The following is a 23,564-nucleotide window of genomic DNA, read 5'->3' as shown; positions in this document are numbered from 1 at the left end:
GCTAAATTACTTATAAATTGCAAGGCTGTAATTTTGTGTGCTCATAACTTTTATTCTTCTCTGACTCTGACAGACTAATCTCCTGATAGTATTTTAATAGATAGATTTCCAAGTCAGATCCTAGCTAAAAGTCAAAATCTACACTGTAATTCAAACACGTTATATTTTAAAACCCCGGAGCCTTTAATTAACTATTTATTTTTCCTGGCTATCTCTGTTCTACCTTTGTTTACATTTCCATTATTTCAGAAAAAAAAAGAGTTGGTGCAAGTACACTTCTCATATTATACCAATTGTACAAGACAACATTTCAAAGATCAAATACAACACATACAGCATCCTAGAAGCAGAAGTGAGGAAACCACAGACGTGAAAATGAAGTTTGAGAGGTCTCCTATCTTTGTTTTATCCATTTTCTCCCTATTTGATTTACCGTGTTTAGTTGCTGAACTCTTAAGTCCAAGACGTGATACTTATACAATGTAAAATATTAAGCCTGTAACTCATACAAGTGAAAGACAGATACAGGTAGGACATACGGTAGCTCCTACAGATACAGTAAAACATCTCTTACCCAGTGCTTTTTTCATGTTTTCCAAGATAAATGTGCTGTTGGCTTAGCAAATATAGGCAGGAGCTATTATGGTGATTTGGCTGCTTTTATCTCCTATGGTGTATTGCCCCCTACTTTGGATAATTTGGTCATTTACTCCATTTCTTACACCTGCAGAGCACCCATCCACTGCTGATGTCCTGGGCCTTTGCAGCTTAAATACTACAGGGGGTTTTAAGTGGGTTTCAGTCTTCTTTATTATGGTTTTAAGTTATTATATGTTAACAAAAATTATTCTGTTTTATTTCGGAAGCTATTTATTTATTTATTTGTTTATTTATTTACTTACTTACTTATAGTGGTTTCACTGGATCTTTAAATTGTTAATTTTATGCCTACATTTTACTTTTAAACTATCACTACCTAATAGGGAATTGACTTTAACACCACCTCTACTCTCTCCCATTTCCCCATAAAATGTGTTTCTGTGGTCACAATCATGAATAAGTGACTTGGGAGAAAGAGGACAGCAGAGATGCAACAACTTGGACTCACTGTGAACACACGAAACGTTAAAGCTTAACACAAGCTTTGAATAGGTCAAGAGAGGTGATCCTGCACCTCTGCTCAGTCCTCGTGAGGCCACATCTGGAGTGCTGTGTCCAGCTGGGCTCCTTAGCACAGTAAAGACAAGGTACTACTGCAGAAGGTCCAGATGAGGACCACAAAGATGATTAATGGGACTGGAGCATCTCTCTTATGAGGAAAGGCTGAAGGAGCTGGGCCTGTTCAGTGTCAAGAAGAGGCAACTCAGATAGAACCTCATCAATGCCCACAAATATCTCAAGGTGGGTGTCAAGAGGATGGGGCCAGACTCATCAGTGGTGTCCAGCAATAGGGCAAGAGGCACAAACTGATGCACAGGAAGTTCCACCTGAACCTGAGAAAGAACCTGTTTACAATGAGGGTGACAGCACTGGAACAGATCACCCAGAGAGGCGGTGGAGTCTCATTCTCTGGAGATATTCTAAACTTGTCTGGATGTGATTCTGTGCAATCTGCCATAGGTGAGCCTGCTTTAGCAGGAGGACTGGATGAGATGGTCTCCAGAGATTCCTTCCAACTCCAACAGTTCTGAGATTCTGTTAGTGAATTATTGTATTTCCTAAAGGATAAATTCAACAAATCCAGTCTGCTAAAGGATATACAGCTACAGAAGTGGTTATGTTTTAAAACCTAATTGTATGCATTTATTCTTGGACTTATTATCCTTGTCTTCTGTATTAAGCTTGAGAAATCAGCAGTTTTTGTGAGATATACTCAACTTCTTGGAGAAAAAAAATTTTGAGAAAAACATCTCCTAAATAAGCTTCATAGAGACTGCTTGTTCCCTTGAAGATATTTGGAGAAATTTTGATACCTGAGAGACATTTAGAAGAATAATATTTACCCAACTTTACTCCATCGAGTACCTTCTTTATATACCTATTTAGATTTACTTTGAGTCCTCTACAAACCTTGCCATGTTCTTGTCATGATGCAAAAGATGATTCTGTACTATAACTTCACCACTGATTTTCTCCTGCATGAATTTTAATCCTCTAAGAAAATGAATTATAGTGTTATAATACACCTGCTTTCTTGCCCCTTTGCACTTTGCTTCCCTTTGAATGTCACAGTGAACACACCCTGGAAAAAAAAAAAAGACAAGCATTAATTTTAGAAGCAAAAATTTTCAGCAGCACTCAAGAAATTATAGTTTCTGTAATATTATAGACTTGTCAGGAAAGATTATGCTTCTTTGCTTTTCAATCTCACCCCATTCTGAGGGTTCATACAACAGCTAGTACAGGAGCACTTGAATACAACAAATCTAATTAAATATACTAACTTCTCCATTTCCTTAAGTAACAGTTCTCTTAGGTGTTTAGGGAGGTCAAGGCAACTTTTCTGTGCTTCTACTCTCTTAGTGATCCTGTTTTCTTCCTTCTTGCTGAGTTATTTGCAAATAACACTTTTCTCTTTAACTCATTTCCCCAGGCCTCTAATTTTCATTCATTTCAGTAGTATTGGCCCAGGAGTAAGATGGGAAAAAAGGAGAGTGAAAGACACCAAATTTTTGTAGGGATGAAGATATTCTAGTTAGGATTCTAAATATAATCTCTATCATTTTAAGTAGTGGGAAGTGATAATAGAAACAATGACCCCTCAGAGTAAGGGTCTGTCAATGTTTTGCGGCAGGGAGTAGATGATATAGAAACTGGGATGACAAATAGGAAAAACTAGTTTCAAGTATAAGAGAAAACATATCATTTATTTGGTATGAGAAAGAAAAACATGTCTGTCTTAGCAGACAAAGTAAATGCAGTGGTGCGTGAACATGTGGGCTGTAAACGAGCATACACCAATTCTGAGGTCATAGCAGTCACTGTAGTAAAACTGACTTAGATATGCTGCAAATATATATTTGAAATATCAGATCCAATGTGGTTGTGGCAGCAAGAAGTGCAGCACAGGCTGCAAAACCCAGCCAAGCTGCAGGTTACACGAATCTGTACTCTCAAGGCCAAAATCCCACTACCATGTGAGCTAGATATTACAGAACAGGTTTGGTACCCATAGGCAGCTGCCTTTGTCCCTGCCCTACAGACATAATCTAAGTGAGATTTATTTAAAAAAAAATGAGAGTGATGGCAAGTAAAGAGGCTGTCAAGGTTGTGGGAGTCAAGTTTAGAGACAGAACAATCAGTGCGGCAGAGCAGAGGCTGCTGTTTTCCTAAACCGCACATAGAAGATACCACTCTACAATCCGACAAAAACGTTATGCCTTGAATAGACTCTGCACATAATGAGAATTATTTCATTTCTACTAATCACTTTGAAACTTTTTTTTAATTGTCTGCTGTCCTATTTAATTGTGTTCTGGGAGTGGGTATGAAGTAGTCACTTCACGATAATTAGTGCAGGTTTTTAGTTTTCTACCTCTTATTCCATGATGAAGTTTGGATTGTTTACTCAAGTTCCCAGTGACTACCATGTAAGAGCTGGAATCTCACAGAGACAAATGAGACTGTTTACTCTTCAGAGCACCACTCTTCAATCTTCCTACAGACTTGGGGCTCAGTGTAATAGAGTTACTGCTTACATTCTGCAGACAGTTTTTTGCCTACAGTCATTTAATTAAATATTTTAATATTTCATTAAAAGGCAGAAGATGATTCAGGAGAATATAAAGACACTAAGACTGTTAACTCAAAGCATTTTACTTGTAAGTGTATATTCAGGATGTAAAATATCTGATTCTGAGTCCTGAAAAGTCCTGAAAAACACCCATTTTGACAGAGATAATTTGACACCCACAAATTTGACAGAGATAAAATTGTACCCACCCAGATACAATAATAAAGTGAAATAAATAAAAGTAGCAAAAACAAAAGGTAAGAAATTTAACAAAACCCATGGAATTGGAAGGACTTGGTTTTTTGTGCTATCTATTAAAGACAAAAAAAGAAACGGATTGTAATTAGCAGTAATTATCTTAGTTATCCAACCTGGAACATTTGTCTCAGCAGGAGTTTCTGCTGGTATTTAGGTGTAAAGCTATTTCTTTCCTCTGTTTTTTTTCCAATTCGTTAGCCATTATTCCTAAGGAACTTTTAAGTAGTTATCAGTCTGTATTGTTATCTGTTGGTTCAACCTCTTCAAATTGTTGTTCTTCAGAGAATTATTCTGAAAAACAAACCAAAAGAGACCTACTAAGACCATTGAATTAGTACATTTTTGGGGTATTTTTTCCAAAGATTTAACTGTCACTGATGAAACTATGCCTACATTTTTATAAAATTACAGTAATCTGTTACCACAGTCTGCCTGAACTGCTTATGTGATTTTTTTTTTTTTTTAAATATTTGGATTTGTTTTTTCTTGACATTTTGAGACATGTCCAAGGAAGAGGCTGTAGACAGGCCATCTCTAGGTTATTTCCCCTGTGTCTCTGCTTTCTCTATAGCCAACACAATTTGATGTTTTCATGAGGTATTCTGTTTTCTAGAGACGCTAACTCTATTCCTTTAAGTGAATATTAGAATATTCTTGCACTTGGGGCATATTTGCAAAAGGACCTGTTCCCTCCACACACTGGGCTCCTACACCTGCCACTTCAGGAATGCTTCCAACACTTTAAGGAGTTAATGAAGCTGGAGGACTCCAGGACTGGAAGATACCTCTCCTCTCACAGCCTGCTAGGGCTGAGCTTTCATTTCTGAAAGGCAGGCAGACACTACCAGGCACTCACAGATGTACAGAGGCAGGAGAACTGCCTTTTACAGGAACTGCACACACACAAACAGCACTTGAGTAAACAGGAACAATACAAAGGGCCTGATCCTGTTCTTCCTCACAGGCTAATCAGGCTCAGTGAGATGTCATGGTGACATCCCATCTCCACGGCAAACACTGGCATCTTTTACACGGACACCGCACACACATTGGGGCCCCAGAAGACAAACAACTGCATCCAGTACACATGGAAGCAGAAATACTTGTTCTTAATACATCCCCTCCCCAAATAAACAGGAAACAAAATTCTGTGCCAACCAGCCACTCAGCACACCTCTGGGACAGGTATCACACAAACATGCCACGGGCACAGTGCCATCTGGACTGACACATCCTGAACTTTAAGGGGCAAGGATCCTCTCAGACCAAGGAATGTAGTGAGCTAAAGTCTGTGGTCTAGTTTGGACCAGTGAACCCAGTACACAGAGAGACAAAACTCACATCCTCAGTACACCAAAAAGGTGATTCTGTCCAAGCAATGACACCTGGCACTTGGTATCACTGACAAAAGCACAGGGCTGCTACATGCAGGCATCCTTATCCTCATTCTCCACTGCATGTCACAAGCATAATGTAAGAGACTTAAAAATCACAGTTGCCTATCTCAAATACTGTCAAAGCCACAGAAGGAACTTGCCATAAGATAAGCCACCACAGCAGGAAATGAGATAAGCACAGAAGAGAGGAGTTTGCAATAGGAAGGCACTAATTCCAAGCCTGATGGAGGTAAGGCTGATTAGCACATCCTATTTGCTGCATTTGGACAAAAATTCCCATTGTGGCAGACTGTGTGAAAGGAATCAACTGCTTACACAGATACAATCCCAAGTGATGGGAACAGCATCTATCCCTTGTGGATACCTGGAAAGTGGACTGTATTAGGGTGATACCCCAGAAGAACAACTCAGGGACCACCACCACTGAGAAGACTAGGGTGGAGAAGGACCAGTGGGACGCTGCTGGATCCACAGGTGGTGACTGTCTTCTGCTTAATCTATCTCTCACTCTCTTTCTCTCCCCCTCGCCTCTCTTTTCTATGTCTTTCTATCTCTCTGCCTCACATTTTACTGTTAAATAACGTCTGTACTATTGACTTTGGCACATGGTCTCATTTGCACCATAATTCAGGCAGAGGCATCTCTTAATAATCAGATCATAACACATAAGGACAGAACCTCACACCTCAGAAACATAATTTTTAGATTTGATTTTCTAAATGAGATGGGCATAGCAGGGAGTTCGCAATTCCTATTCTGTGCCCCATCATCACTTCCCTCCCTCCCTGAAAGCTCCCACATCCCATTGATGGAGGTGAACAGGACACTCCCTTGTGCTGGGCAAGGTGTCCAGTCCTGTCTGTCAGCCTGGCATTTGCACATTGTGGTTCTACCATAAGCTCAGCTTTCTACATGGAGTTAGTTGTCCGTGGATGTGTTCCCCTGTAAGGGCCTATTGTTTTCATTTTTTATTGCTTTCCAATTTAGATGTTTTACAAAAGCTGCCAATGGCCTCCCTGGTCACATCAGATCAGGCAAACCTCTTTTACACTGCACAGAAGAGATTAGATCCTTGTCTGATCCCATTGCTGACCCAACTTGGAGCAGGATATTTGACTAGTCTTCCAAAGGTCTCTTCCTGGCTGAATTATTCTGGTTTTCTACCTCCCCCCCACACTAAAGGTCATATTTTTACTTTTAAAAAACTAATTACACAAAAAACTTCTATACTAAAGGGCTTTCTTTGCAATGATATTAATTCAAGAATATAAATAACTTGGAATTTTTTTTTAAGTCAGTAGGATGGCATATTCTTATAAAAAAAAATATTAATTTTTCCTGTTTACATGCAAACCAGGGATTTTGGTACTAATATCAATTTTAAACTTACGTAAAATAACAATGCAAAATAAAACAATGCTGCCACAGTACAACATTTTCATTGGTAAGTGCAGTAAGAATGTTTGCATAATGTATAAATCACACAAATAGTTCTCATAATTAATTTATCTCAGTATGATATGGGCAGAACTGATGAAATGCAAACAGACACGCTCTGAGAAAGCACACAAAAAAGTGAAGTTTCCTGTGCAAGGAGTGGATTTCAGCACTTTTGTCAGCGTATAGCTGCAGCTGAAATTGAGAGTTCTAAATAATGCATCCATTTTGCCACCACAGACAACTGTGCCCTAGCTGCAGTGAAGGACAACATCCACTTGCAGGGGAGAGAAGGTGGTGAACAGGGATGGTTTACAGGCTCAGAAACCAGTTTCAGCAGAGGCTGCTGGCACATGTCACCCAGGTTCATTTGCTACAGTGCTGTCTTGGACCAGCCTCTCTCAAGACTGCTGGATCTTCACTAAGTTGGAGAAGGAATCTGCAACTGCCAGATTCCAGCTGCTTTCAGAGGAGGAAAGCAGGATTCTGCATTAGAAAACTCATTTATTTCAATTCACTCCTGACTCTTTTTGCTGATTTTTAATTTCATACTTTCTTCCACGTTGCAAACATATACAGAAGACGCTCTTGTAAGAGGCCATGCCTGAAAGACAGTGAAATAATTCTGTTATTATTTCCTCTTCCTCCTCCTTATAACACTCTTTGAAGTGTTATGTCTTCTCTGTCTTCTCCTCTGAGAACTAACTCGCCATCTGCAAGTCTGCTGCCTCCTACCTTCTCACACAGTCCCCACTGAGATTGGCAGAGTTCACAAAAAGGAACAGTTCTCCTCAAAATGGGAGGGAGGGAGAGAGGGAGGGAGGAAGGCAGGAAGGAAGAAAGTAAGGTGAAAAAGAAAGAAAAGCTTCTTTCGTCTTTTGTTGTTCACAAGGCTTGATGGAGTTTGGTTTTGGTTTCAGTTTTTTTCTGTTTTTTCACCATGGATTTGTTCCAGACTGTTCTTAAATCTTACATCATTTTACTTTCCAAGGCAATCTAGCAAATGCTTATTCTCTTATTTTATTCTATGACTGAATTAGTAGTGATAATATATAAATTCCTTCTTATTTGCTGCTCTTGATATCCAAAGGCCTTCAAAGACTATTCGCTTCTTATGTTCTCAATCTCAATTAAATCTCTATGGAAAACTGCAGCTTTTTAAACCTCTCTCAAATTTTACCTATTGTTAGACACTAACTTTAATTCTATAACTGCTTCATTTCATTTGGAAACCATTCTGTGTAAGCTGCTATGAAAGATGAAAATCAAGGCAGTATTATATTAGAAATAATGAACAATAGTAAAGAATTAAGGAGAATTTTCTCAAAAATGTAGGGGCACGAGCATTGCTCTTTTAGGGCAGAGTTTTCTCCTCTCTTAGTGCTTACAGTTGCATTTCAAAACTTTACAGACTTAAACAAGTCTGTATAGAGGAGAGATACTAAAAGAAACTGGGATGCATTGTTCCACTTGTGGATGAACTATGTTTCTTTCTTTATTTATTTATTTTCAGAAGAATGCTTTTCATACAATTTGGCAATCTTCTCTTCAATTTCTTCTTGCAATCTTTTTTCCATAGCTTCTACAAACACAAAGAAGGCACTTTTTGGACAGTGTCCATGAGCAGATTCATCTTTCATCAGCAGTTGAAATACCAGAAAAGTAATACATTTTGAAATATTTTATTGCTTTTTCCCTAGATTGTTGTACTCATCCATAAGCTCTTTACTTGAGAAGGGATGTCCTAATGTACCCAAAGATAACCCACTTTTAAATATCAGATAAATGTTGATAACATTGGTTTGATGAAAAGTATTTAAATACAAATTAGACAATTATTTTCTGCATCAGAGAAGCCAGACACTTTCCCAATCATCATTTTTTACATTATGCTACTGTCTGACATCATAATGCTAGCTGGAGAAAAGGGATTTGTTCAAATTTAGCTTAATGTGATTGCTTTTATGATTTTATTTTTCCAGTTTAAGACACTCACATGCAACAGATCTGCTAAAATGCTAACCTAAAATTTCAATGTCGTGTTTTCATTTTAAAATCTTGTAACAGTATAGACACTTCCTCATCCTCAAGGAGAGGAACTCTGTAAAGGCTTTTAAAGCTGTCAAAGTTGTGTGCACAGGAAGTCACTGCAGGATAGAAATACTCTGCTCTCTTCAGAAAGACAGCTGCAGCCACTACCCTGTACAGCCTCAATGCTTCCTGTAAAGAAAATGAAATTCCCATTAGGAACTGTCTTTCCTGCTAGATCAATGATGTTTCTCTGCAAAGATTTATATTCTGGGTTTATATAAGACAGAAAGGATATCGCTCTTCAGAAAAAAAAAATAAAAAGAAAAGAAATATTAGTTAAATCACTCCTCCTTATATTATTCATTATTTCTGTCACTAACAGCAATCTCATTCCCATGACTTCAAAACTGGTAATAGTAACAATTACTTGAATTAAAGTGCATGTCATAGCACAAGAGGCTCCCAAATACATAGCTGCAATATTTCTGCTAAACTGCATGAAAAATAGGTGATCAACCATTTTGTTTGCCATCTCTTTTGGAAGAAGAAAAATTGAAGTTTGCAATGATGTTCTACACTTTCGTAAGTAATGATGTGCTTTTAAATTCTACGGTACTGCAGTGATCGTTGCTGGAATGTCTAAGCTGACAGTTTAATTTCTTTTCAAAGTTTTAAAAAATTCCATTATCTTGTTGCCATGCTTCTGCACTTATAACTGCAAATTTAAATGCAAGGAAAGCAATCCAGCTTCTCTAGTAATGACTGAATATCATTATACGAAATTTCAGTAGAATTAAAAAATCATTTTTTAAGCATTTCTTAACATCCCAGTTAAGAAAAGGGAAAAGCACAAAAAAAAAGCACAAAGTAGATATCTTAGTTGTTTGTGTAAAAGAAGCATTGACCATAAGTCAAGTACTTGCCACTGAACAAGTAGTAGTTCAAGTTCTCTCCTAAATGGCATCTAAAGGGATGTTGCCCTCAGGCTTGTACATTTATTCAAATAATCACACTGGCAGCTGCAGCATTCTTACAGAAGTGCCAGCAGCTCTTAATGCAGCAATCTCGACTTCCTAAGTCTTTCCTTCAAAATTAGGGAACTGCATCCAAACTGGATGAGTCACATCACCACCACTTCACTCGTGTGTAAAGCCTTGACTGAGCAGAGCCCTGACTCACCGAACGAAACCACCGAAAATGTTGGTTTGGAAACAAACACCAGGGTCCTTGGTGCTGCAGTGGGAAGTGGGAGTGTGGGGGTGTTTGTGTAATACCCAACTTGGAGTCTCAGGCTGAGTCAATGGTAAGGTTTTTCAGAGGTTCTCAGGGATTCACAGCTCCTCCAGAAAGAAATAGTTACTTTTCAAAATTATAACTGTACATGTTTTTCCCCAAAAGTACACAGTGACTTACTGGCACAGGAATAAAGTGCAGTTCTTGATTTACTGCCATTTCCTTATTCCACCGTGGTTTGCTATTCCTTCATGAAAACATGAGACAAGCCCCTAACTTTGGTAACAAGTTGTATTTAATTTTGTTGGCCTTCTCTACCTTCACTTATATATCAGCATCATTAGCCTAATTTTTAATATATTTTCAGGCGATCCAGTATTTCCTGTCTTTTCTGACATTCCATACCTCCTGAATGTGGTATTACCCAGAGAACAGTGTGTCAAAGAAATAACAAAATGTAATATTATAGATTCATTTCACAAGAGATCAGCTCTGTGACAGGGATTCTCGGTGGCAAGAAGGTACCAGATAAGTCATGTATCTGTCAAGGAATAAAGGTTCTCCCAGAGCACACAGATGACTAAGAACATTACTGAAGACCTGACTTGCAAAATATATTAATTTTGTTCAGTTCCCTCCACAGATCCCACAGACTTCTTCTCAGCTAGCTAGAAGAGAAGTTGGATCCTTCTGTCACAGATTTTATAAAAAAAGAGAAGTACCTGGACTTGCTATTACACAGAAACTATCTATCACACAGTACTAGTGCATAGTCCACTTTTAGATTACACAATGCATCTAACTCTCATATAAACTAAATAGATTATTAAATTTTTTGTGGGGCATTAACATCAGACCAGTACTAGCAAAGGAAAAGTTTTAGTGCCAGATTCTGTTGCCTTGAGCAACACAGGCAAAAAAAATGTGCACATTTTGCTAAACACAGAGCAAGCAAGCAGACAGCTCTTTTAAATGGATAGAATATTCAAATTGCAAAAATTTTAATTTAAATCAAAATGTCAGAAAATGAACTAAATGAACTTAATTGATTTTGAATCTAAGTCATTCTGCTTTTAGATTAACTTAGAGTTTACATCTGAAATATTATTTTTGTTATGCTACTATTTATGGTTTTATAATTGCATCTTTCTGGTGTTGTTTTGCTTCTCAGGAAGTCTGCCTACTCTTGCACATAAGGGAGAAGGCAAATTGACCTTGTAAAGTGAAAAAGGAATAGTGATGACTCATATCTTCTAAATGCACAAGATAAAAAGTAGAATTTCTTTTCTAAGCTTACAGTCTTTCCAGTTGCCATTAAAAAGTAGAATTTATAATGAATAAGAAGTTGTATATTGTGTGGTTTTATTTCTCTTACAATATTTATTAAATACTTAAAGTGTGATTTGAATCAGAATAATGAGCGGAACATTCAGTGTGTTGCAGTTTTGTTTTTTCATGTCTTTATTACAAATATATAATATGAAATTGATGCATGTAAGTAAACTCAGAGTTTGGATAATAAAATTAACCTATAAAGAAGTTACCCTCTTTTATGATGAGTTTTGTTTTGCTTGGTGGGTTTTGTTTTACGTAGTAGGTTTTGGGTTGGTATGGTTTTGCATTCCTATTACATCCTGCTACAGTTTTTATACTCTTTACATTCAAAATCTGGAAAATATATTTTATTTTTTTCAGAGTTAAGAAGACAAGGATATGCTCTTCTACCGTTAAACTTCAACTTGAAGGAAAACATTTTTTTCTATTATAGAGATAGGAATGAAATAACTGCCTATGAAATTATATGCCCTTTATTATCTAAATTGTCTACTCTGAACACAGTTAAAAAATTATGGATGATATTTTCTGCATTTACAATATAATTTTCAATAGGTCACCTTGCATAATTCTATTCCCTCCTGCTTTAGCACTCTCTTTTCCCTTTCAGCTCTTTGAAGTAGAATCTTTACTGATTTTGAATCAATTACCAAACTACCTGAAGGCTCAGTGGAGGATCTGAGGTGTAAACACTACGATCTGAAATTCTGAATCATGTTCCTCACATCACAGCCTGGTTACCCATATCCTTTCTCATGCTGAATAACATTACATCTCGTGTGATCCTAATGATGTTAACACAACCATATTCAAAAAAGCTCCTAAACATACAGGAACAAAATCAGTATCTTGAGGTTTAAAAGCAACTCTCCTTATTTTTCTCTTATTCTATATTTCTACATTAAGGGACTGGAGTATCTTTCCTACAAGGGCAGGCTGAAAGAGTTGGTCCTGTCAGTCTCAAGAAAAGATGACTGAGAAGGGACCTCCCCAAGGTCTGTCAGTGTCTGCAGGGAGGTGTCAGGGCATGGCCCAGGCTCTGCTCGGTGGTGCCGAGCAATGGGACAAGAGGCAACGGGCAGGAACTGATGTTCAGGAAGTTCCACCAGAACATGAGGAAGAACTTCTTTGATGTGTAGTGACTGAGCACTGGTACAGATCACCCAGAGAGGCTGTGGAGTCTCTCTCACTGGAGATATTCCAGAACTGTGTGGACACAATCCTGTGCCATGTGCTCTGGGATGACCCTGCTTGAGCAGGGAGGTTGGACCAGATGACCCGCTGGGATCCCTTTCAACCTGACCCACTCTGTGATTCTGTGACATAAGAATATAAGTGGTTTCTCTGTCATACTAAACAGATGAAGACACAAGAAAAAAAGGAAAAAAAACCATTTGGAATATATGAAATATAACATTGCATAGAAATATTTGATAGTTGCACTCATTCTCAGGGATTGAGAAACTTATTCAAAAGCAAATTTCTTCCTGAAACAGTTAATTTTTTTCTGCCTCGACTAGTTATAGAGAGTAAACTCATCAAAAACCTTTCTTCTGATGAATAAAGAGAGAAGTGGATTCGGGGAGAGATGGACAAACAACTCTGACAGGCCAAGTAGCCCCTCTATTGCCCATTGGTGGCCAACACCACCCGCATTCTTCAGCAACGGACTGAGTAGAAATAGTTTATCTGAACAGTGATACCTGATTTCTGAGAAAAGCACCTGTAGGTAACACCTGAAGAGCTCTGTCATATGAGGTGTTGAGAGATATCATTTTTGTTAAAAGTTTTTCCCAATTTCCAGGTTACACCATTTCTGTTAGTTTTTTCTGTTTTGGACTGAAATGACTTTAAAAGAAAACAAAACAAGTGCAGACAATAAAAAATGTGTACATGGTAGTAAATATGAAACCAAACTGTGTCATATTTGTCCACTTTTCAAAAGTAGAAGTAATTACATTGTAATCCTGTTTAATGACTCCCATTTGACATCATCTCAAACACAAGGGACAAAGGTAGAATTTGATACAAATACTTATGGGAAACACTTCACTGAATTGAATTCAATGCAGTGAATTGCAACTTCTACAACTTGGTGATTTTGACCTTAAATATTAACCTTTAGATGAATGAGATATACATGCAAGGAGCAAAACAAGACAAGACACCATCAGTGAGGTGACTTAAAGTAAAAGCAGCATGGACCTATTTAGAAATAATTTCTCCACAATTTTCTATCTGCCATTTTATCAGCAATTAAAGACTATAACCTGAATCTATTATCTTCCCCCTGTACAAGAATGGTGGGCAGAAAATATCAGGCCTGTTTCATCAATGTCAAGTTTTCTGAAGTCAGGGACTCTTTTATCTGTTTACTTAATCTTCATTTAATTCTTTTCTGTAACAGGATAATAGGTACCTGTCAGTTGTTTTTCCATGCACCACTAGTCTTGAATAAAGTTATACAATACCTGGCATAGGGACTTCAATGTGGACATCACATTTTCCTCAGTCAAAACACTACCCCCTTCAGTAAGAAGACGCGGGGGGAAAAAAACACATAAAAGTGAGAGTGAAATAAATACCTTTAGTAGGGACCACAGGATGTCTTTTCCTCCCACCTCAGACACATTCTTTCCACCATCAAGGCTTGTGGCATGCAGGCCTTTAAACTGCTGATTTTATGACTGGTGTGCATCCAGGACCACTCTGAAAATGAAACAGGACAGTAGACCCCATTATTGAACTGTTAGTATTTGCCAACTGTATTTTGGGGGATTTTCATGCTTCCCTTAAAAATATCACCAGCAAGTTTTTATCACTACACATTAAAATCAATCATTAGTCAAGACAGCACAGGCTGCTCGCAGAAGAAATACTTTTTGTACCTGTAGCAACAAAACCGTCCTCCTGGAGCCACAAGTCTGCCTTCATAAGGGACATTTCATCTATACAGCAGTGCTTTGTGCTTCAGTGGGTTTTGGTTGCAAAGGATTTAGATACATTTCATCTCTTCAAGAGATGCATAACTCTTCTGAAAGAAGTTATTCTCAACATAAAGAAGGCTTCCAAGTGTTTGAAATGTCTTTTCATTTTTAACTATGTCAAGTGCTTCTCTCAACAACAAAATTTAAAAGACACACTACAAAATCTGATTTTTGCTCCCTGTTACTTTCCTTTCATGTGCTCACAAGTTTATGTTATTTACTTGGTCACAGGAGTACTGCCTGAAAGTGATGGAACTGCAGCGTAGATTTGAATTTATGCACCCAATTGTGAAACTACTTCTTATTCATTAAAATTGCCTTCTAAATTTTATCTAAAGTTAAGGAAATCTATTTAAATAGACATGTCTCTTTTCGTACATAGTAGGAAGAGGTTGCAAATGTTTAAGTCACCATGAATAGATTTTATATTCTAACACTGATCTGAGATATCATACAGGAAGTTTTTTTTAGTCAAATGACTTCTGTTCAGAATTGACTCAGTTTACTGACAGGGACTCTTGTATAGTAGTTCATATGAAACTTGAGTAGCTTAGTTTGATACAGAAGCTCAGAACTGGAAATTATGGAAGTTTTACCTGAATAAAAATGGGAAATTGAGGAATTTTAAATATTTTTCAGCTTACCAGATAGGAATGCCAAAGTCTGAGTATTAAAACCATGCATGTAATGAAGACACCTGTCAGAATGAGGGCTCTATTTCTACATAATGTTGCCATGCTGGTTGATTACCCTTACCTTATAGGATTACATGCAGAGGCAGTTTCAGAAAACTCAATAGAATTTGAATTTAATTATTTTAATATTTTTTAAAGCTGCAAATACTGGTAGTGATAATGAGCATATGATGCTTAATTACTGTACCAAAAATATCACATTTAAACTATTTTGGGGACTTAAAAAATGGTAACAAATTCAGAAGTAAAACCCACTGAACAGCTGCAATAAAACATAGTAGAGGGAAAGAAAGAAGGAGTTATTTTATATATTGACAAGAAAATAAAAATATGAGAAGTGTTGTGGAGCCATCACTACAAGTTAAGAAAACTTAAATCCCAGTAGTTTACACTTATTGTTCTGATAATCCAGACACTTTTTGAATTGCCTGCAGCCCATGTAAATAAACAAGTTAAAATGAGACCAACACAGACCAAGCCTGGGAACCTTCAAGACACTGTAATTGACTTTACTTTTTGTTGTTGTTCTTTTCCCAATTTAGTCACACAAACTGCGCAAAACCAAGAGTTAATATTTGTCAGTTCTTAATAAAGCTGTTTGAAATCTGAGCTGCTAAGAAAAGCTCTGCTCTAGATACAGGGGAGTGAAAATTGAAACAACTCAATTCTAGACACTTCACAACATCAAATAGTAACACAGAAGCTAGATGACTCATAGCTCTCAAGGTTAGGAGCTTGAATTCCCACATCCCATGTGCTTTGCCCCTGAGACATTCCAGGTGTGCCTGCCCTAGGAAAGCCACTTCTCCACCGTGTCTGAATTGACTAATGACTTCTGCCACACCACCCAACTCGCAGAAGGCAAAGGCAGGAACTGGGAGAATGTAGAACTGTCTGCTGCAGGAGATCATGTTCACAACCATCCAAGGAACCTGAAGGTGCACAAGTCCATGGGTCTGGGGAAGTTCCCACTGACTTGAAAAGAGGAAATATAACCCCAGTTGTTGAAAAGGGAAGAAAGGAAGAACGAACGACCTACAGGCTGGTCAGTCTCATCTCTATGCCTGTCAAGACCATGGAGCAGATCCTTCTGGAAACTATGTTAAAGCACAGGGGAAAGAAAGAGGTGATTGGTGAATAAGGGAAAACCATGCCTGATAAACTTGGTGACCTTCTATGATGGGGTTACAGTGGCGGCTTATGTGGGAAAGCAACTGATGTCATCAACCTACACTTGTGCAAAGCTTTTGACACAATCTCACATGGCATCTTTGTCTCCAAACTGGAGAGACATGGACTTGATGGGTAGACCACTTTGTGCATAAGAAATTGGCTGGGTGGTGTCACTCAGAATTGCGGTCAATGGCTCTATGTGCAAATGGAGACTAGTGACAAGTGGCATTCCTCAGGGTTTGGGATTGGGCCAGCTCCATTTAACGTCTTTGCTGGTGACACGGACGGTGGGGTTGAGTGCACCCTCTACAAGTTTTCCCATGACACCAAGCTGTGTGGTGTGTTCAACACACTGGAGGGCAGGGACGGGCCATCCAGAAGGATCTTGACAGGCTTGAGAAGTGGGTCTGTGCAAAATCAGTTCAACAGGGCTAAGTGCAAGGTCCAACACCTGGGTTGTGCACTAGCACAATATACAAGCTGGGCAAATAATGGATTGAGAGCAGCGCTGAGGAGAAGGACCTTGGGGTGTCGGTGGGTGAGAAGCTCAATATGAGCCAGCCATGTGCACTGGCAGCCCAGAAAACCACCCATGTCCTGGGCTGCATCAAAAAGAGCATGGGCAGCAGGTCGAGGGAGGTGATGCTCCCCCTCTACTCTGCCCTCATGAGACCCCACCTGGAACACTGCATCCAGCTCCAGGGCACCCAACCAAAGAAGGACATGCGACAGTTGGAGTGAGCACAGAGGAGGCCATGAAGATGATCAGAGGACTGGAGCACCTCTCCTATGAAAACAGACTGAGGCTGTTCAGCATGGAAAAGAGAAGGCTCTGGGGAGACCTTAGAGCCCCTTCCAATACCTGAATGGACCCTTACAGGAAACACGGAGAGGGACTATTTACAAGAGTATGTAGTGACAGGACAAGGACAAATGGTTTAAAAATGAGAGTAGGTCTAAATTACATATTAGGAAGAAATTATTCACTGTGAGGCTGGTGAGGCACTGGAACAAGTTGCTCGGAGAAGCTGTGGATGCTCCATCCCTGAGTGTGTTCAAGGCCAGGCTGGATGAGACTCTGAACAATGTGGTCTAGTGGAAGGCGTCCCTGCAAATGGCAAGGCATTGAAATTAGATGATCTTCAAGGTCCCTTCCAACCCAAAGCATTCTACGATTCTGTTTTATCATCTCTCACATGTAACAGCAAGACAGAACAACACTTAAAGGAATGTTAAACTGGCACAGTGCACTACTGAGGAGCTGTATTGCATTGATGACTTTATTCTCTACATGCCACCCAACCCACACATGTACAGAAGACTCAGAGACATTCTAATTAGAGGAGCACCATGCTGGTATAGATGTTGGATAAAATGTCAAGTACCGTCCTGACCATTCTTTAGCTAATAAGAAACCACAAACAGTTATACATACCAGACAAATGTGTCCAATTATTTCTTTGCTTAGATTTCTCTTTTTTTTTTTTTATATACAGTGTCTGAGCAGGCTGGTGCATACTGAAAGGCATCTTATGACATCCAAGCACTGAGTGCAGAGAGACTCACACAGAGTGTCTGAAGACTCAAATTCATGAATGTCTTCTCATTCCATAATAACATTTCCTTAGAAGGTTTATTATACTGAATTAGGAGCTTAAACTGTGATTCCACAAGCCTCCATAAAGCAAACAGCTTAACTTGCTAGGATAGAAATCTCTCCTACATTAAAAAGACTCTGCAATTATTCTTAATCCCAGGTGAATCAAGTGTTACATTTGGTGTCTTGTTTTAGGCTGCATGAATTGGGAAAAAGTCAATTTAGATTTTAATAACTTGAAACAGCAGCTAGGAAACATCCGTAAAGAAACTGGCCTCTTGGAACACATCCCTGGTCTGTTCCCCCTTCCTGTGCAAACAGGAGCTGCTTCCTCTGCTGGAAACAACAATAATAAGCAACACAAGCTGCAGGCTTTCCAACAAACATGCTCCTAAGTACTTAACCCCCCTAATGCAGAAGATGTCAAAAAGATTGTGTCACGTTCCTGTGTTTTAGCAGAGAATTGGCTTCTCTCCTTGCAGCCAAGTGCACAATGTGACTAGAAGAAAACTCTCTGAGTTGGACTGAGATGTGGTCCCTTGCTGGTGCAAACACACAGCATGGCAAACTCTCTTAATTTGCATAGCAATTAGTAGCCAAGGACAAGCTGTAAAACCAAAGATGGACAAATTTGATATGAAAACAAATTTCATGCTGAAGGTTCTCAGGTGTTTTTAGCAGCACTGTCAAATGAGAAACATGATTTGAGAGAAATGTGAGTCTGATTAAGCACTCTTTTCCTTCAACTTTACTCTGGCAGAAAAGGAAGATTTTGACTGTAGTAACTGCTGCAGTGTAAGCCTAGGCAGCACCACTATTTTTAAGATGCACTTGTCCCTCATAATTCGAAGAGAAATCTCCTTTGCCCTTCAATGCTACTTTCTGTTAGCTTTAATAAATAGTATTTAAACTTTTCCTTCACAGAGCCTGAATGCTTTTCTTACAGGGATCATAATAAAACAAGTCTGGGTGTTTTCATCCTCTCTGAATTTCCACACGAGCAATGGTATCTAAACTGCTATTTAAAATGCGTGAGTGGTGTGATGACCTGAGACTTTGCAAAAAACCAAGATTGTTCATCACATGTAACTGTCATGGCAAGCCAGGATTTCAACTAGAGAAGTGCTATTGCTAATCAGAACGGGTAAAAGGAGCCCCTTAATGTAAATTACTGCTCTACCATTCAGTGGGAGATTTTCTCTCTGAAAATCTGTGTGATAGAATACTGCATAAAAACAATGTATGCATATTAAAATGGCAAAATGCTCAATATTGGTTGATTTGTACCTAGAGGATCATCACAGCACTCTGCTGGGCTGCCTTGAAAAGATAGGTTTTGTTTTTAAGTGTTTGGGTTCTCAGAACGGTGGGGACAAATACAACGGAGTCCAGCTAGAAATCCTACAATGAATGGGTCATTTCACAGAGGTTCCCTAAGGCCCTGTCCCCTGCAAATGACACTCTTAAGAACAGACACAAAAATCATGATTTTGAAAACAGTCTTGCAGAGGCCTGAAGGGGTGTGTAAATGCTGTGTGTCAAATGGGGAAGAAAAAAAGCAAATCCAACAAACCACTATTTTCCTCAAAAAACTACATATTTCATTTACAGAATCATAGAATCTGCTGAGCTGGAAGGGACCCACAAGGATCATTGAGTCCAGCTCCTGGCCCTGCACAGGAACATCCCCAAGAGTCACACCATGTGCCTGACAGTGTCATCCAAACACCTCTTGAACTCTGGCAGGCAGCAAAGGACAATGTTATTTTTATAATATCTTTACTTCCTTACCCTTTCTAGATATATTTCTCTCCTGACTTGAAGCCTGCTCGTGTAGTCAAGCATCAAATATGACATTCTGGTTTACTCTAAAGTTAGGAGAAGCTTTGGTATTCACCTTATAAAAAGGTAAGTGTTCAGCTAAAGCACAAAAAATTGCCAGTGGCTTGCATTATTTGATACTGTATTTGCTGTTCCACAGCATTTGTACTGAATGAAAGACTAGAAACTTGGTTATTTGAAATATACCTTGTCCTTAATAGAAAATCAGAATTACTACTTAAAGAATGTACAAAACAGTCTTCATAATGTATACCCAGGAAATCAAAAAGAAAACAATTTCTTTGTAGAAAGAGTTGTGGGCATTCAAGTTTAAATTTTGCCTCAGTGTAACTGCACCATTCATTGTCACTAGATTATAGGGTATTTTAGGCATTTTAAGTAGCAGGAATGCAGACAAAAACACAACAATCAATGTTCTTTTCAAATAAATGTGAATAAGATACCAACAATTTGATTAAAATTGTTCCCCAAAAGCCATACTATTATTACACTGAGATAAAACAACCTGAAACAGGTTAATAAACATAAACATTTATCTAAATTCATTTCATTCTCTGCTTTTCAAAGTACGACAAAAACTTCAGTAACAAGCCTTTACTTTATTCTCAAGTACATAAAGTGAAGGGGGAAAAAAAGCCAATTTTGCAGTATTGAGACTGGAAAGTACTCACATTGTGAAAGAAACTAGTTAGAGATGGGAACATATCTTTTCTGATTTCAACAAGGAAAATTCACAGGAGATAGAGTTTAGTAAATTAAAAGGAATTAGAAGGGTAAAGAAGGAAAAAAAATTGGATTGAAACACACAGTCAAAAATAGCCAAGTACTTTCATGACACACTTGAACCATATATTTCTAAAAGGGCTAAAAATACACAGAACTCCATAAGACATAATACTGTGCTTGCCTGAGGAGCATATAGGTCAAACAACAAAAGGTGTTTCCCTTCTACGCCAGAGAATATTGACATTTATGTTAGTTCAATTCACGAACAAATTAATGTAGGTAAAAGTAACCTCAAGGAAACTTCCCAGTACAGCATCCTATCCAGACATTTTGAAGCATCAGTATGACAACATGAATGGTTGGAGTTCTCAGTAAAGACCAGACCTTTTTTCAACATACAACTGAAATTGGTATGGGTGGGGGAGAATACTGCCATGTACTTTGAGCCCCGTGTTTGTAAGAAGAATTGAGGACATTTCTTTAAGTCAAAGGACTAAAGTTATTTATATGAATAAAGACTTTATGGAGTTGAGATTTTACTTTGCACATTTTATCAGAGAATCAGGGAGGTCTTCAGGAGGCAGTATCCTCATTTTTACAAGCAAACTATAGTGATATAATTGGTTACAGACATCAAGCAATTCAAGGACACCACTAAGATGAGCCCTAGTCCTTCATTTTCCCCAAGCCACATCACCAGACCACATCGCTTTTTAAGGACAGTTGATGACATAACTTACAAAATATAGTGACAAGTGCACTGATGGATAAGATGTTTTAGAATCTGTCTGCAGTTTGCATTTATTTATAAGAAATTGACTATATTTATTGAACAACTACTATTTATGAAGTATCTGATCTGTGTGTTCAGTAAGAGAAGGATAAAAATATGAAAAAGGGGCAAAAACATTTGAAAATATAGCCTGCCTTGCAATACAACTGTTCTTAGAACATTACTAAGAAAGCTGGAGTTTGAAAGAAACAGCTGTGCTGGTCAAGTCTGACCAACTATTTACCCAAAGGGGAAAAAAGAAAATCCAAGAAAACACTTTTCTTCCTCTTCTCTCTCTCTGCTTTTGGCAGTACATCAGCATGTAAGTGAAATCTGCTATAAACTAAAAATTAAAAAAAGAAACCCACCACCTCCCTCCCAAAAAAATCACTGCCCTCCAAAAAAACCAACCAAACAAGAAACCCCAAATCAAAAATAAAACAAAAAAACCCAAACAAACAAACAAAAAACCCCAACAAAAACCAACCAACAAACCGAAACCTAAACAAACAAGAAAAAAAATAAAGAGAAATAAATAGGAAGGGAAAGATGTCTGGACAAGCTATTGATGCTCTGAATTAAGAGGTCTAAATTGGTAATCTCAATGATATTTGCTGCTCAACAGGAAAGTTTGAGTTCATGAAAACTGCTGATCAAGAAGGTTCTCATCAGCAAGATGCCAGCTTAACTCAGGGAAAAGAAGAAACTGCTCAGAAGTTAGTGAAAGGTACAGTCTGAGAAAGAACAGCTTGGGGCTAAAAAACCTGTCAGAACAGACAAGTCGCACAAGTGAAAAAGCTGGTGGATCTGCAGATGAAAGCAATCCCAGAGGAAATTACAATGCTAAAGCCCATCAGAGCAAGGTAACACAGAGATCAAATAGAAATTTTTGCTCTTACTGCTGCCATCAGACCCAAGGGGCAGATGGGAAAGTGTCCACCCCGACTGCAGCCCCTTCTCCAGAAAAAACCCTCCTAGAATGAGGCTGTTAACAAGAAGTACCTCCTTGGTACTTCTCATGGAATGATGGAACCCATCCTTAAGTACACAAAATTCACTGCTCTGATATTCCTTAGAAACTGGAGAAATGGACTAAAATAGAACCAAAATAACTTACAGACAGATACCTGGGTATGAGGAGAAAGTCCCATATATTAAGCCATTCATGAATCTATACTTTTTAAGTTTATATTTTAAGGAAATAATTAAATAAAAATTGTAATGAGGAAAAAAATAGCAAGAAAGTATGCAAGTCAATTCTCTGCTCACCTTTGATGATGGAGAATCCTTTTCAAATTCCTAATCCAAAAGTATACTAGAGAAATACTGATACTAACTTTGTGCAGAAATACACAAAGGTAAAATGGCAAAGACAGCCTTTCCTGAGTCATGGATTGTAGTTTCAAGTCTTCATTTTCATACAGTTCCTTTCGGTAACTTGTTGAGAGAAAAAGGAAATTAATGATAGACAGGGAGTCAAGGATTTCTTTGTGATCTATTTAGAAGTGTAACCGTACATATAATTTAACTAGACTAATAATTATCATTAACTTCTAATAGCTCAAAGGACAACAAAACCACATAATTAGTGATAACTTCAAAATTATTATGCAAGAAAACTTAGAACAATTTACCCTTTTCCTCTGATGTTATGTCTACCCTCCCCAAGACACTCTGGGTGGCAGAATGAGAATCTGGGGGTGCCACAATGAGTCACCAGTGTCCCCAGGTCTTACTGGGAGAGTTATAGTGTTAGTATTGAAGTCTCTTCCTCATATCTTTTCAAATTATCTTTGCATGTTGTCCCTTTTTTGTATTTTTTCAGGGTATCCTCCATCCAAATGGTATCTTTCCATAAAAGAAAAAACAAACATAGGAAAAGATCATAGAATCAATCATAGAATCACAGAATGGCCTGGACTGGAAGGGACCTTAAAGACCATCTTGTTCCAAACCCCCCACCATGGGCAGGAACACTTTTCACTAGACCGTATTGCTCAGAGCTCCATCCAACCTGGCCTTGAAAGTCTCCAGGGATGGGGCATCCACAGCTTCTCTGGGCAACCTGTGCCAGTGCCTCACCACCCTCAGTAAAGAATTATTTCTTCTTTACTGATTTCTGTAATCTAAACATACTCTCCTTCACTTCAAAGCCATTCCCCCATGTCCTGTCCCTCCAGGCCCTTGTAAATAGTCTCTCTCCTTCTTTCTTGTGGGCTCCTTTCAGGTACTGGAAGGCTGCAATTAAGTCACTCCAAAGCCTTCTCTTCTCCAGGCTGAACAGTCCTAGTTCTCTCAGCCTTTCCTCATAGGAGAGATAAAAGATCATAAATAAATAAATAAATTCA

General features: G+C 38.4%; 1 long non-coding RNA gene across 1 annotated transcript; it reads right to left on the bottom strand.

Annotated features, from left to right (window-relative positions):
• Positions 1-2,074: 2,074 nt before the first annotated feature.
• Positions 2,075-22,739, bottom strand: LOC135406604 (uncharacterized). The gene is made up of 4 exons (XR_010426367.1): positions 22,486-22,739; positions 14,010-14,133; positions 4,105-4,282; positions 2,075-2,242 (listed from the first exon to the last, which is right to left on the bottom strand). It is a non-coding gene; the product is annotated as an uncharacterized LOC135406604 (long non-coding RNA).
• Positions 22,740-23,564: the final 825 nt, after the last annotated feature.

Source organism: Pseudopipra pipra, chromosome 2 (assembly GCF_036250125.1).
Source record: "Pseudopipra pipra isolate bDixPip1 chromosome 2, bDixPip1.hap1, whole genome shotgun sequence".
In the NCBI taxonomy this organism is placed as follows: Eukaryota; Metazoa; Chordata; class Aves; order Passeriformes; family Pipridae; genus Pseudopipra; species Pseudopipra pipra.
Note: the sequence above shows the minus strand (reverse complement) of the source record. Positions and strands in the feature narration are given on the sequence as shown.